This window comes from Phytophthora infestans, genomic scaffold (genome assembly GCF_000142945.1).
Source record: "Phytophthora infestans T30-4 supercont1.5 genomic scaffold, whole genome shotgun sequence".
Classification (NCBI taxonomy): Eukaryota; Oomycota; class Peronosporomycetes; order Peronosporales; family Peronosporaceae; genus Phytophthora; species Phytophthora infestans.
In genome coordinates, this window is record NW_003303754.1 from 1,734,288 (window position 1) to 1,743,991 (window position 9,704).

Here is a 9,704-nt window from a genome sequence, read left to right on the forward strand (position 1 = left end):
TCACAGACGACGCGAGGTCATTGCACTAGCTGTAAATACGTGGGACAGCATATTGTCTCTTGGGAAACATATATTAAAGCTACATCAACGATGTCTTAAAATGCTATAGCTCACATATTTAAGGTCAAAATCGATCGACAGCAGCCAAATCAAGTTGATGATACCTGCAAAACCCTATGGTTTTATCATCCAATCATCTCTTCATACAATTAGTTGTGGAGAGACAATTATCGTCCACTCTAAGCTGACACAACAGCACTCCCCAGAAAGAGTAGAAGGCATAATTCCTGTACACTGTTGTACAGATTTTATTGAGAAAAACACGAACTCACTCAATTTGGCCGAGCAATCGTGAGCTGGTACAGTATTCGATCAGGCCCTGAGTGTGGCGGATTTCACCGTCGTTGTCTGTACAGTACACTATGTACATGTACTGAGATAGTACTAAGACTCTAATCGAGTTTTGGCGGTCGCACGGAAAACTGTGCTTCAAATCTCGTCAAATGTCGCCAAATGCGAAAGTAAGTGAAGCTCTCTCGCAGTCGCCATGGGGTTCATCTGGCGGCACGCCTGATGACGTCGGCCCTTTCTACGGATTATGACATATCTAAAAGGGCTACCAGGAGTATAGTAACCTGGGACGCAGCCACTCAGATTCGTGTCCATATCTGCAAATAAAAAATGTGACAAAAAAGAATTATTTCATTATCATCAAATAGAGGTAACTAGAAAGTATTTTTTGATACCGATAGTAAAAGTCATCCTTGTTAAGTGTAAGTAAATATGCCCCACGCCGCAGCCTGTACACTTGAATAGCAAATGCAATCGTGCAATCGTGGTTTAAAGGCTATCATTACCACGACGACAGCTACTGTATGCCGTCATGTTGCTTATATCACGGTCGGGACATCGGAGTGGCCACTGATCGGCGAGCTTCAACCAAGGTATTTTGATATCAAGCTTACTAGACCTCAGAAGTACTTCGATCTGATATATGGGAGTAGGGGTTAAAATTTATGATACTAAGCACCTACAAATTCGAGTTTTGTTGCTCTTCCGAGTTTGTACGTGTGTCCTGCGACTTGTACGCGATATTTGACAGCGGGCTAGGTATGTTGAGTACAATGCTACATATGTAGTCCTATCCCGTTAAGAATTTTCTTTCATTTCGATGGACGACCTGGGACATCTGGAATGTACCCACCCTGATAAGAGGCTTTTATTAAGGCCGATGCTACAGTCCATGCGTCGACTCAGTTTATTTTCCATGTAATACTCCATGTAATGTCCATGTGTCGAAATAAATTACTTACCACTGTTTTTAAAATCCATAGTGAATGGAAGTTGTTAGACCTTCGCAAACGAAAGTCCTCTGACATCTCTCGTACATACCGGTATACAGAAGTCAGGAGGTCAACCATACGCATGAACATTAGGCGGGTCGATTCCAGTTTCAATAGAACCCGAGCGCCGTCCTATTGAGAAAAAACAAACAACAAACAGGGTTGCGCGAAAGTTCTCGCCGCTCTTATTAACCCCTTAGTTCCCGTATGTTTAGCCGCTAAACATAAGAGGTGTATAGCTTCTTTCAGTTTTTTTCGGCATCTATGTTATGTTTAGCGGCTAAACATAAGAGAAAAACTGACTTGGGGGTTGTATTGAACAGATCTCAAGAGAGCGCAGGAAAGCTCAATACTGAAGTCAAGACAAAAGTGGGAGCCTAAAACGGCCGGATGCACAGGCTTAGGGTAGCTGGACCGGATTCCTGATAGAACGAGATAAAGAGAGGCGGTGTCACCCACCACCAACGGGTGGCCGACAGCCACAAAACTCTCTCATTCTTCAAAACGACCGCGGGGGCAGCAGACCAGAATGGTGGCGACGTCTGGCAAGATGCCACGACGGACGCTGACAGCGGAAGAGACCCGGTTGTGCAAGGCAGCCCTCAGTGACCGCCACAAGCGTCGCCTTCGTCGAGACGACGAGAGGCAGTCAGCAGCAGAGCCAAAGCATGGCGCTGAGGGGCGTGCGTTGAAGAAGCAGTCTAGGAAGAGGGCGATGAAACTTACGACGACAGCCATGGAGATAGCAGAGTCTAGAGGTCCACATATTGAGCCGGCAGCACCCAAAGAGACAGAAGCAACAGCGAGTACGGACGAAGCTAAAGAGGTAATACCTGTTGCAGAAAATGAGGAAGATTCTGTGGAACCAGAGGTGGAGGAAGTTGTAGCAGACGTGGTGATGGCTGTGGCTTCAGCTGTGGCTTCAAGTGCGCTTCTAACGCCTGTGCGAGATGCTGAAGGCGCTGTGGAGACCTTGCGCCCCCCTCGGACGAACAAGCAGGCGCCGGTTACGCAAAGATCCCCGAAACGACGCCGCCGCGTCCTACAAGACAGTCCAGAACGCGAAGCTCAAGCTGAAGGCACCATAAGTGACACCACAGACACCGGTGCTGCGTCAGCTGCCCCGCATCTCCCTGTCGCCTGCGTAGTCGACGGTGATCCTAACATCATGGCGGCTGGTGCACGTGAGTGCACTGGCCTCGGATCAGAAGAGGAATCTGGTCCTGATTCAGACGATGACGACGCGGACAGTGAGTGGGAAGGAGATTGGGAGCTTGGAGAACTCTCTGATGAGGAGTTAGCCGATTGCGTTGGAACTGAGCTACCGGACACGTTCTGCAAGTCGGTGGCGATGAATGCGGCGCGTTTGGCGGAGATGAAACATTCTGGCTGGGAGTATGGTAAGTTATGTTGAACGCTATCCAACATACGCAACTATTATTCCGTCGTTGTCCAACATAATGTTAACATTATCTAACTCACTTTGATGTGCTATTTGTAGACCAGTCCAAATTTGGAGACAATCCTACGTATGAAGACCTTTACGACGGGCCTTATGGACCATCTGAGAGCGTCCTTGGAGTGGCTGAAGACCCACTGGCGCTGTTCTTCTACTACCTACCGCCAAAATTGTGGAGACAGATTGCCGTCGAGAGCAATCGCTACCACACGCAGTCGATACCGGGTCGTGCGCAGGCGATTCAAGCGAAGCAGCGTCGTGGTGGTGGAGAAGTAGAGAACCTCGCAGATATTCGTCGGCGACTAGCACGTGTGAAGCCGATAGAACCGTGGGAGGTTTTGCGCGTCATCGCGCTTCTCATTGCAAGGATGATGTCTCCAGTGCGAAAGGGGATTGCTGCTCACTGGGAGTTGACACCGGCTGGTGCGTTGCCAACGCCACGCTTCGGCAAGTACATGTCCCGCAACCGGTTCTTCCACATAATGGGATACTTGCACTTCTCCAACAACAAGTCGCCTCAAGCTAGCACGGATCGTGTATGGAAGATTCGGCCGGTTATCGAGGTTTTACAGCGTACATTTGCGCGCGGCTACAAGATTCCTCCTGTCATTAGCTTTGACGAAGCTACGCTGCCTTCAAGATCCCGCTACAATCCTACCAGACAGTTCAACAAGGACAAACCGCACAAGTGGGGGACCAAGGTGTTCGTGGCAGCGTGTGCAGATACAGCTTATTGCATGAGGTGCGTTCAAGGTGGCAAGCTAATGCTTGCCACTTTTTTTTTTGGGGTTAGTGCTTATGTTGGACGGGCAAACATCCACATTGTGGAGAATTTCCCAATCCAACATATTTATTACTTTTACTAATATCGTGTGCGTTTGTGCGACTGTTCAGATTCGAGGTGTACTGTGGTGCTAAGAGTAATCTCCGGACTCCGATTCCTGCTGATAATAATTGCGGCGAGGCTGCCGTACTAAGGAACATGAACGCGCTGTGCCCGCCATCACCGACCTCCCCGTGGCGTTTGGTAATCACAGACCGGTTTTACACGTCGGTGAAGCTGGCGTTGGAGCTGTTGCAGCGACGGATGTACATTACGGGTACGATCCAGACGCGTATGGCAGGGTACGCGAAGGATGTGAAGACTGACAAGTCTTACAGAACCGTGAATGGTGTGAGAGAGCTAGTACCACCACAGGGGACAATCAAGCTGGCTGAAAATAAGCTTTTTCCGCAGATAACCGCAGCAATGTGGATGGACCGCAATCCCGTCCACATGCTGAGCAGTGGTGGCAGCAGAGAAACAGTCAGTGTCAGTAAGTAAGCCTGTGTGTTTATATATATGTATCATTGCTCACTATTGTGCTTTTTTATTGTAGTGCGGCGAATCAAAGGCCAGATGAAAGAGCTACCGGCACCGGAGCTGGTTCGTGACTATCACCGATACATGGGAGGTGTTGATGTGCACGACCAGCTCCGGATGCAACGCTACAGCGTGCAGCTTTCGTACAAATCACGAAAGTACTACAAGACCTTGTTTCTCGGATTGCTGGACATGGCGTTGGTGAACGCCTTTATTGTGTATCGACACAACCAGCGTGCCAATGGGCACAAATCCCCGAAGCATTCCGCATTCTTCGAGACACTCATGGAGCAACTACTTGCTGTTGATGAAAACTCTTTCGCTGAGATTGAGGTAAGTTGCTATGATGGGTTTGGCAACATAAATGCATTTACTAATATGTGTTATGTTGGTTATGTTTCCTATTCTAGAAATCCACCTCCGCTGAGGAGCGTACAGCCGCTTCACCTGCACGAGGAGCGTCGCCAAGACGGGAGGAGCAGCGACGTGGCTCAGACCGCATTGATGATGGCCACGAACTGGCGGAGAACCCAGACAAGGCCGACACTGAAACCGGAAAGAAGCGTCGCCACAGAACCTGCAAAGTGTGTGCTATCTACAAGGTGGTGCCGCGGAAGTATACGAAGTATTACTGTCCAGAATGCTCTGCAGGGCCAAAGAGGTACGTACATGCTGTTCATGCTTGATACTAACACGGTGATAGCGCTGACTGTAGGTTGTGCCGCAGGAAGTATCTCTGCAACGTTGTTAGGGAGGAAAGGGAGCGCACGTGCTTTCAGATATGGCACCTCGACTGGAAGAACGGGAATGACATCCCGAGCCGCTTGCTACGCGACCACAAGATACGCGACCGAGCGCCAGCGGAGCGTCCAGGCAAGAAGCGGAGACGCAGACAGCAGGTAGGCGAGAGCGGAGCAAGTGCTGGTGCTGGTGCTGGGGAGTCGAGCGAAGAAGATGATGAAGCGGTGGAGGAGGAGGCGTAGTGGTTGCGCCGTCTGGTCGTACATGTCTATGCAAGGAGCAATCAATTGATACGGCACTTGATCTTTCTTGTTATTGGCTATAATAAATGAACTCACCGCTGCTGGACGTATGCAACAGCACAAAGATAGGCTAATCAATAAACAGTACATATCTTATGTTTATTTATACAGCATAGTTGTATATGATCGTCTCAATGTACTACATAAACCCTCCTTTATGTTGGAGAATCCGTACTATACACACTGGCAAGTCGTTGTTACCACCCCGATCCCGCGCCAAGATATCCGGACTTAATTGAAACCCCATACAAATTCCTTTATATCTGTATATGGGACGAGGTCAAAATATACCCTCATATTTGAGGCCGGGAACTAAGGGGTTAATAAACGCACACCCGTTTAACTTCTTGTTCACCACATCAAATAATGTAAATTGTTTTCTTTTTCTACAGATTTCGTTTTACACAAAAAACAAACAACGGTGAAGATTTCGCGTGAGGATGAATCTGAACGTCGACTACAACATTTGCTGCGGGACATCCTGTCGAAGCTGTACCTTCAAGATGACGCAGAGCAGTGTTACTACAACGTGCCACTGCTGCTGAAACCATCTTTGACAGCAATACACTACTAGGTCCGACGGAGAAGCAGCGTTCGCCAATTGCTGTCAGGCAAGTATTGGGGTCATGAAGTGCAGGGTGATGTTTGTAGAGAAAATATCAGTTTGGAGGGGGCGGAAAGGGGGTGTACGGTTGAAGAGCTAAATCATCCTGTCATCTTCTTACAATTTATGCAAACAAAATATTAATTATTTACTGAAAACGTAGTACTCCATTATTTACTAATTGTTGTTGTTGGTAAAGGCAAATGCCGAAGTGAGTAGATTAAAGTCAATTAAATCTGTCCTCTAAACTTCAGTGCTCCTGGCCATCCATTAGACTAATCGGTTTGCTAACCGGTTTGGGAACGGTCCATCTTGGAACGTCACGCCGGCTAACCGAACCGTGCAGAGTCGGTGAATATCAACACTCCCACTCACTGCTACTGCACGGCGTTCCTCTTCTTGATTCCACTTGCTTCGCGAAGGAGCGCTAGTGACTTCGTTCCCAGTGTTTTCGTAAGCATGTCAGCTAACGGCTGCTTCGTGTCGATGTAGGCCACTTTGATTGTGGAACGTTCCACATTCTCTCGAATAAAATGGTGACGGATATCCACGTGCTTGGTCCTCGCGTGATATCTAGCGTTGCTTGCAAGTGGAATAGCACCTTGATTGTCTTCCCAGACCTGCGTCGCTCCCATTTGCTCGTGACCCATGTCCTTCAGCATGGCACGTGTCCACAGTACCTCTTGAGAACAAAGGCTTAGTGCCATGTACTCTGCTTCCGCTGAGCTAAGTGCAACCGTCCTCTGGTATTAGGACATAAACACCGCTGGAGCGTTTCCAATCATGACCATGACGCCAGACACTGAACGTCTGTCGTCAATGTTGCTTCCCCAATCTGCGTCCGTAAACGCTTCTGCCTTGACAGCTTGCGTTCCATATCCACTCGTTCCACTTTTGTAAACGATACCATGATGGCGAGCGGACTTCAAATATTGCAGAACACGAATCGCTGCCTTCCAGTGTTGCGTTCCAGGATTCCCTAGGAAGCGTGACAGCTGCGTGACAACGTAGGCAATCTCCGGCCGAGTACAGGTTGTGATGTACATGAGGCACCCGATTAAGGAACGATACGGTCGTGACCGCATTTCGGCACGTTCCTTTTCCGTGGTCGGCGACATCATATTGGACAATTTCAGGTTTGCTGCACAAGGGTTCTCCATCATCTTGGCGTTCCGTTGATTGAAGCGTTCCACAATGTCGTCAATGTACCGAGTTTGCTTAACCATCAACGTTTCACATTCTCTATCGTGGTCAATCTCCTTTCCTAAAATGAGTTTGGCCTCGCCAAGCTCATTCATCTTGAATGCGCTCTTCAGGGCGTTCTCGCGAATTTCGTCGCGCGTCTTGGTATGATCATGTCGTCCACGTATAGACATACGTACACGAATGCGCTTTTGGAACGCTTGCCATAGACACACTGGTCGGCTCCGCAACATTTGAAACCGCTCTGCAGGAACACGCGATGAATAGTCTTGTTCCATGCACTTGCAGCTTGCTTCAAGCCGTAAATGGCCTTGAGCAGCTTGCGCTTCATACCTTTAGCATTCTCGAGACCAAATGGAACGCCCACGTAAACCAAATCCTTCAAATTACTGTTTAGGAACGCTGTGTCGGCATCCAGTTGCTCCATAATGTAGCCGCACGTAACGTAAATAGCGAGTACAACTCGAATCAAGTTCATATTCGCAACTGGAGAGTACGTCTCAAAGAAGTCTATTCCAAACTTCTGCTTGAACCCCTGCGCTACTAGGCGTGCCTTGTATCGGATAACCCGGCCGTTCTCGTCACGCTTCTTCGTGAACACCCAGCGACATCCAATGGAACGAGTTGTCGTTTCACGTGGAACGAGCGTCCATGTTCCGTTCCGAGAATGCGAATTTAGCTCTGACTGCATAGCTCAATGCCACTCTCCTGCTTCATCACTGGCAATAGCTTCTGCTTATGTGTTAGGCATATCTAGAACGCCACCAATGCTGGCCGCGTACGCAACACTGCCTCTGCGAGCAAACCATCTTCGTCGATTCTGGCACGCTTAGGTGATGGCGGTCCATCACTTCCACGTTCCACATCTTCATCGTCACCGTTCCCAAGTAGAAATAACGGTTCACGAGGGCGAGTAGATCGTTCCGTTTCAGGATGGAAGATCATCCGGTCCTCATGGAACGATGGAGGCTGCAAATGGAACGTTGCCAAATCCAACCCATTTAAACTGGTTTCCTCCGGCGCGGGTAGCTGCTGTCTTTCTGCGTTCCGTTCCGGTTCAAGGCCGTCCATCTCAATGTCTTGGGCAGGCTCCTCTGCTTCTTCCATCGGTTCATCCTGAGCAGGCTGACGTTCCACTTCAGATATTGGAACGACCGTTTCATCGTTCCTCGTCACATGAATGACCGTTCCTGAAGCTGGCGACTGCGTGTCATCGATTCCGCCCACCTCACGCTCGTCCAGCTTGACCGAACGTGTCACCTTGACCTTCGACGCATTTATGCCGTACACACGATATCCGTTCACGTTCTCAGCGTACCCGAGGAACGTGCACTTGAAGATCTTGGGTTCCAGCTTCGTTCTCATCACGTCGTTCACATGAGCGTACACTTGGGATCCATAAAACACGTATGTGTTCCATCCGTGGCTTTACCTGTAACGACAGCTCGTACGGCGTGACATCAGAGCTTGATGTGTTCGTGGAACGGTTAATGAGATACACTGCAGTACTAACCGCTTCCGCCCACCACTGCGTCGACATAGACCTGTAGTGCAGCATGCTTCTTGCCTTCTCCTTGATGGTACGGTTCATGCGTTCCGCCACTCCATTCTGCTGAGGGCTGTATGAAACGCTACGCTGATGCACAATACCGTTCCGTTTGCATAGTTCCAAAACTGTCTTGTTCACGAACTCCGCTCCATTATCGGAACGAAGACATTTTAAAGGTTCCCCCCACTGGGTTTCGTACAATGCCTTGAGCTCCTTCAGTTTACTGCCCACCTCGCTCTTGCTCTTCATAAAGTACGCAGCGACAAACCTTGAGTAGTCGTCTACGAACGTCAGAGCATATTTGGCACCACCCTTTGAGATTGTTCCCATTGGGCCCATTACGTCCGTGTGTACTAGTTCCAACACACGCGTCATTCTCGTTAGCGATCGTGACGGGAACGTCGTCACGGTTTGCTTTCCCCACCGCACAAAGTCTCGTTCCCATTTTTCACATGGGGGATATCAATTGTGGAACGTTGAGTCTTCGTCAGCACGTCCTTGTAGGGGTGACCCATGCGAGCGTGCCAAAGATCTCACTCGCTGTCAGGACCGGCGTATTGCACGAAGTGTGCCTCCTCCTGTTGACAGTCCAGCAGGAACGCCTTACCGACCTTCTTCCCTGACGCTATTGCAGTGTTCCGTCCCCAAATTACACAGCTGGAACGCTGGAACGCCACACTCATGCCTCGTTCCGCGGGCTTCCCTACCGACAATAAACATCTATCGAGCCCTGATATGTGGAGCAAGTCCACCATTCGGATGCTTTCACTGTCCAAACCAGTCAACTTGACCGTTCCAGTTCCTGCGACGCGCAGCTTCTTACCATCTGCAATCGTCACGTTGATGCCACTGGCTAGTGCCTCGTACCCAAATAGGTCGTTCCGGTGAGGGGCCATGTGCGACGTCGCACCACTATCAGTTCCCCACCAGCTACAAACACTGCATCGTCTTGATCGCTCTTCTTCACAGCAGGACAGTCCCGCTTCATGTGACCCACTTGGTCACAGTTGCAGCACTTGCCCTTGAAACCAACGTTCCGTTTCGGACCGTTCCATTCTCAATCGTTCCATTTTTGACCGTTCCCTCGGCCGTTCCGGAACTTGCCTGCGTTCCCATTCACTTGGAACGCCTTCTCCGTGG